The sequence below is a fragment of the Microtus oregoni genome, unplaced genomic scaffold (genome assembly GCF_018167655.1).
Source record: "Microtus oregoni isolate MIOR12 unplaced genomic scaffold, Mior012 000018F_ref0000195, whole genome shotgun sequence".
In the NCBI taxonomy this organism is placed as follows: Eukaryota; Metazoa; Chordata; class Mammalia; order Rodentia; family Cricetidae; genus Microtus; species Microtus oregoni.
In genome coordinates, this window is record NW_024543077.1 from 23,644,833 (window position 1) to 23,651,931 (window position 7,099).

Here is a 7,099-nt window from a genome sequence, read left to right on the forward strand (position 1 = left end):
GAGACTGTCCGTTCAGGAGACGACTCCCAAGTCACGGTGGCATGCAGTAACAAGGAGAGCATGATGGTGTCAACTCAAGGATGTCATCAATGATAGGGAATCCGTGGATTTAGGTTGGATGACCTAAATGAAAACTCATTGTAGCTGAGCATAGAATTAAGTGACAAGGAAGACCCAGGGGCAGCTAGGGAGCCATAGCTAGCATCCAGAGGAGATGCAGCCACTTGGCTGGGCTAGTGGGGGCGTGGCTGGCCTTGGTCCACTGACCTCCAGTCTCTTGTTACGATGTAAGTTTATTCCATCAGTCTGCTAAAAAGATCAGAAAGAATGCCGGGAGGTATTTTCACTGTTTAAGACAAAGCAAAATCACTGTTCAATAAATAACCCTTGGTGTTGAATCCAACATCACCTCTGAGAACCTTATTGATCCCATGGCCATTGGAATGTGTTCACGTATAAACCTCTTAAATGGCATGGAGGGGCCTGAGGATGTAGCTCATTGGTAGAGTTCTTGCCTAGTATTTATTCATGAAGCCTCAAGTTCCATCTCTAACACTGTATACAAATACAAGTGTCATCTCAAGCCTGTGATCCCAGCACAGGGGAGGTGAAGGCAGGAGGATCAAAAGTTCAAGGTCATCTTGTTTGAGGCTTGCCTGGCCTACATGAGCCCCTGCCTCAATAAACAAAATGCACTGAGTATTTTCCAATTGTTACAGGAAAGGATAAAATCTGCCTTTAGGTGAAGACATGCCGTTGCCTCCTGCCTTAGTTATTCCAGCTTACTGGAGAGATGATTAAGAACCCTTGCTGTTACCAAGCGGTGCTGGTGCATGCCTTTAATCCCAGCACTCAGGAGACAGAGGCAGGTGGATTTTGTGAGTTTGAGGCCAGCCTGGTCTAAGAATGAGTTCCAGGGCAGGAACCCTGTCTCAAAAAAGCAAACAAAAGTATTTCTTGTAGAGGAATGGGGTCCCTATACCCACATCAGGCAGCTCACGACTGCCTGTAAATCCAAGTTCAGGGGATCTAATGCCCACTTTGGACTTCTGTGGGCATATATACACTCAGACACATAAATTAAGTCTCAAGAAGAAAAGAGTTAACCTAAAGTCAGACCTGATGTCAAAGGCCTTTAATCCCAGCACTCAGGAGGCAGAGGCAGTAGGGTTACTCGAGTTCCCGTCCAGCCTGGTCTACATAGCCACTTCCAGACAAACCTGGGCTACACTGTGAGACTCTATCTCAAACAAACAATGGTTAATCCAGTTGGGCAGATCAATCCCTTGTCCGGGTATCCAACTTTCAAAAGGCAGGTCCACCCTACACTATGCTACAGGGGTAAGAGAATAGCCATCCCTTCTATGAGCCACCACGTGTCCTGAGTCCCTGCCCTCCATGCTGCTGGAAGCTGGTGTGAGGCTCTGTTAGGTCTGCCCACTTTTCACTGTCCTGACTCTCAGAAAGGCTTAACCTTTCCTTTGTCTTCTCTTCTGTCTTTCTTTTGGATGCTGACCAGAGCCTTTGTGCTTTTCCTGGGGCTTCCGGCTTCCTTGCTCTTTCTCCAGTGCTCCCCTCTCTCGGCCGGGTGGCCGCTGTGGCTCATCTCCATGAAGCCTTGACTCACATGGTATGGCTTCTGCTCCTCCTCTTCTCTGTCCTCTTCCAGGCAGCTGCCGGGGTTTACAGTGTTTCTCTTGGGGGTTTTATTTCAAACCCTTAAGCTCCCCTATGAGTCTGTTCCTAAATCATCTTACTAGTGGAACTTAGAACCCCAAGAAGGAACCCAGTTTCTCTGATATCATTCTGCTGAGTGTGATAACCAACTGCCTCCAGGAGGGACCCAGGAGAGTGGTGGTCCGAAATGGCACCGCTACTTTGTTATCCTTGAACAGAAGTTATAAAGACCTTAGTCACGGCATTTTTAGTTCCCAGAACACTAGGACATGGATAATGTAGGCATTGTTAGCTCATTTTATGGGCGAGAATATTGAACTACCGAAGTTACCTGGTTTGCTCAACTTTACTCGCTAGACAGAGTCGAGGTTCGAAGCTTTCTGACCAAACCATTAAGCCTATAATTTCCTAATTAAATAATTGGTAGCTCTAGCCCGATCAAGATGCTTTCCAGTTAGAAGGAAGCTAAAATTTAAACTCTTTAAACCTCACTAGCATGACTTAGTTGTCTTAGTTGAGGTTTCTATTTTCGTAAAGAAACACTATGACCAAAAAAGCATCTTGGGGAGGAAAGGGTTTATCTCGCTCACAGTTCCACATAACAGTTCATCAAAAGCTGTGACGACAGGAAGTCAAACAGGGCAGGATCCTGGAGGCAGAAGCTGCTGCAGAGGCCATGGAGGGGTGCTGCTCCCTGGCTTGCTTAGTCTGCTTTCTTATAGAACCCAGGACCCCCAGCCCAGGGATGGCACCACTCACTATGGGCTGCCCCCCCCCCATTGATTACTAATTAAGAAAATGCTCTACAGCCACATCTTCTGGAGGTGATTTCTCAGCTGAGGTCCCTTCTCTCAGAAGACTCCAGTGGTGTATGATATTTGATTGCACTGTGAAACTCCAAGACTGTTAATAGGGGCTGGAGGGATGGCTCTGTGGTTAAGAGTACTGACTGCTCTTCCAGAGGACCTGGGTTCAATTCCCAGCACCCACATGGCAGCTCACAGCTGTCTGAAGATCCAGTTGCAGGGGATCTGACACCTTCACACCAATGCACATAAAATAAAGTTAAATAAGCCATAACAAAAAAAAAAGACTGTTAATAAAATTAACCTTGGATCGGGGGCAGAGCCAGTGACTGGTTGACAGGAATTAGCCATAGATGTGGCTAGAGAGACACACAGGAAGGAGTAGGGAGAGACTTAGAGATACCTGGTCATTTTGGTTTGGGATGGGTGGAGAGAAACTCTCTTCCTGGGTCTCTGGCCAAAAGGGAAGCTCAGCTGGCTGCTCGTTGGCTTCTGTGATCTAGCAGGTTTTCACCCCAGTATCCGACTCCTGAGTCTTTATTGGTAAATAGAACAACTTAGATGAAGCCAACAACACCCTAGCTTGTATGAAGCGGACATAAAACTAGCCGGAACACTGGCGAGATTGCGAGCAGGACACGTGTGGAAATCTATCTGCAGGCCCCACAGCCTGGCAGGAGACTCGAGACAGGTGTCTACCACACAGTCTGAACAGGGCTGAAGCTTGGGAGGGGGCAGAGAGGTGCTGACAGGGTTTAGAAGGGTGCAGGGAGGAAATCTCTGGCAGACGAAAAGAACAAGAGCGTATCTTGTTTTACAGATAATGTTCTCCAAGGGAGCAGCCTCTAGAGGAACAGGTCACAGCCAGAAGCTACACTGGGCTCAGTGTGGTCCTTTGGCCTCTTTTCCTGGTCTCAGATCTTTCCTAGAATGCTCTTTACGTGTTTTTCAGAGCAAACTTCAGCTTGCCTCTGCTTTTTCGTGATTCAGGCAGAGTCCTTAAGCCCTAGGCAGTGAGGCATTTATTACTCCTGTGCGCTCTAACATAATCAATGTGTATAGTACTGTCTAGACTGCTAAATAATTCTATCGGTATTATACCTTACAGGGGGTGGAGAAAGGGCTCAACAATTAAGAGCACTTGTTTCTCTTGCAGAAGACCCAGGTTTGGTTCCAATACCTTGGCTTATGTGACCTAATTCTAGGTGATCCAACTCCCTCTTCAGGCCCCCGTGAGCACCAGACGAACAGACATGAAGACAAAACACTCATCCTCGTAAGTAAAACAATGCTAAATTTAAAAAGCCAATATTATGCCTTATCATAGAAGCACAATCTTTGAAACATGAGCACCAGAAGTATTGAAAGACCTGGTGTGGAGAGACCCATGAGAGTGTAGCCGAGGGTACTGGTGGAGGATGCGAGAGTTTATCACATGCTGTGGCTTCAGCGAAAGCCTACTTCACGTTGAAAAATGATGACAATCACAGGCTGCACACATCCCCTTTGTGCTTAGTGGATCTAAGTTGTCAAGTTCAACTGTTTAGAGACAGTAACTGAAAGTGTCACTAGGTGGCGCTATTGTTCCTGGTACTGTGGTAACCCAAGCCTTAAGGAATCAGCATGAGGATTGCTGCAATGTCTTCAAGAGCCTTGGCGGCAGAGTTCTTGAAAGAGAACAGGAAATTCGGGCATCCATACATTCCAAACTTAGGGGCTAGTTTCCGGGATTCGTTTTTTACAGATACCCATAGCAAGTCCCTCCTTCCCTCTCTCCCTTACTTCCAGTCAGACATCATTAATTCACATATGAATATTTGTTGAGTGACTGGAAAGTTCCAGAATATCCAGCTCTGTCTGCTCTCTCTCTCTCTCTCTCTCTCTCTCTCTCTCTCTCTCTTTCTGTCTATCTCCCCTCCCCTCCCCTCCTCTCCCCTCTCTTCTCTTCTCCTCTTCTTTTCTCTCTCTCTCTCCCCTTTGTAGGCTTGCATCAAATTCCTGGCTCACCCTATCCTCTGACCTTAACCTCCCCAGCAGCTGGGTCTTAAGACACCACTTCCGTGGTCATGTGAGGTCTGAACAGGACTCTATTGCTATTTTCATGTCTGTTTTAGAGAGGGAAGACCAAGGCTGTAGCCAGCAGACGTGTATAAAATTTACTAAGACAACGCTAAGCTTATGAGCCGGCTTCTTTCTGTTGCTGTCCCTTCCCCCATCTCCTGGAAATATCATCAGAATAATAGCAGGAAAGCGACAAATGAATAAGAGGCTCAAAGTGCTCGCAAAGGGGCTGGAGATACTCTGTGGGATGTGCTTGAGTGGGTAGGTTTAAATACAGGAAATTGTCTTGACATGTCTTCAGGAAGAGCCCCTAATCCCTCCAGTCCTGCTTCTGCTGTCCTGGGTTCCTGGGGCACAATGCTTCCGTTCAGACCCCCCTTCCGAAGGAGCAGGAGGAAGGCTATTTCCTCGTGGACTCTGGAGGCTAGCACTGCAAAGGCCACACGAATGCTTTCCTGCGTCCACTTTTCTCAATGTCTCGGTGCAAACTGACTTAGGCTGTGCTGACTATACTTTCTCAAATTACCTTTTCCGTACTTTGCTTGCCCAGTTCTCACTAACCAAGATTTGATTATATTCAGGTGTTAAAGGCAATGCAAAAACTGACCCTTCTCTCTGGAGTGGCATAGTGCCCACACTTTAGGGCTGGGATGTAGCTCAGTAGTGAAGCACTAGGTCCTGGGTTCAATCACACACACACACACACGCATATGCACATACACACACATATATACACATGCACATACATACATATGCACACATATACATACATATACATTCATACACACATGCACACATATACATGCATACACATGCATATACACATACACATGCATATACACATACATACATACACACACATTCACATACACATACACACACCTTATTACACTACTACAGAGCAAAAGTGTTAGTCCCTTTGTTTATCAGCATGAAAGACACTGTTACCGAGCTAGGATGTGTGATCCCCCAGGAAGCTGCCAAAGCTGGTTTTTAAAAGCTGCTTGCTGGAGAATGACATTATTTCCTCTTGCGACCCCATTGCTGGCCTTCATGCTGGTCAGTTACCTCAGCAACACTGAGAACTCAAGCAGACATGTAACAAAGGAAAGCCCAGCATCAAACCTCCATCACAGGCACAGTTTCTAAATTGTCTGTGTTGTTCCTTGTCAACAGTGGGGAACAGGGGCCGTTTGCTAAAGGCATTTTGGGAGGAGAACGCCCCCTTCTCAGAGTAGAAGACTAACGGTCTGGTACCCTGTTTCCCATGTGCTGTCACAGCCATGGGCAAGTTGTAGCAGAAGCTTCTCCTACTCCTGGCTCTTCCTCGGCCCGTCTATCAAGAGGTGGCCTTGGCCTGCCTACCCAACCCCAGGGCTTGATGATGAGAAATTACCCTTGAGTTCCACACTTGAGTTTTAAAAAAAGTGTCCTCGTACTTCTTGGGCGTATGTTAATTCTTTTTGTGTAGCTACAACCATTTTCTGAGAGAACACAACTAAGGAGAAGGGGCATGTCTGGGGTCACGGTTTCAGAGGGCTTGCTCCGGGGTTTCTTGGTCCTATACACTGGATAAGAACAATGTACAGAGAAAAATGTTCACCACGCGGCGGGTAGAAAGCAGAGGACGGGGGACTGGGCAGGGGCCAAGTATCACCTTCAAATCCATACTTCTTCCAGCTACGAGATACCATATTCTAAAGTTTCTAGGACCTTCCAAAATAGATCCCACACCACCAGCAGTTGGGAAGCAACCCCTCATCACAAGAGCCTGTGGGGGATATTTCCTATCTGAAAACCATGACAGAACCCAAACCTTGAATGTAAAAAAGACAAGAATTTCCAAACACAGAGACAAACGGGAAACAGTGCCTGCCTTTGTCTGTATACACAGAGAAATCTTAGAAAACCATGAGGCCAGCCAATTTTAATCAGCCATTCCAAGAGACTCCTCCCAAACCCGAAAGGTTTGTTGTGTCTGACTCCGTCTCCTTCCTTATTTGTGTGTGTTCCCAACTAAAAGAGGTTTTTGTTGTGTATGTGACATACTCCTTAAACTCTATCATATCCAGATTTTTTTTTTTTTAACCTTGCTCATGAGTCTGTTAGAAGACAACAGGATCTCCACAGAAACTCCCCTCCTCTCACGGGCTTGCTGCTCAAAGCAGGCAATGCTAGCAGTCTAGAAGTCCATGATGAGAGGCAGAAGAGAAGGAGAGGAGGAAGGACAAGGGAAGGGGGAGGGAGGGAAGCAGATGGAGGCGGTAAACCCATGGCTTGTCTAAGATGGCTGCATCGGGAAGACCTTCCAGTGGAGCTAGCCCCTCCAGGCGGCAGGCGGGGCCAGGGGTGTGTGAACGAGATGGGAGACATATGGATGCAATCAAACTGTTACAAAGAGGAAACAGACTGTCGAGTTTAAAGAAACCAAGAATAAGCATTTCTACACTCTGCACAGTTCTGAAGACCGATCTCTTCGCACACACCCGTTCTCTTATATAGTGTCTGTTGTGAGTCCTCTCTTCTTACCCCACGTGTCTGTCAGCTTCACCACT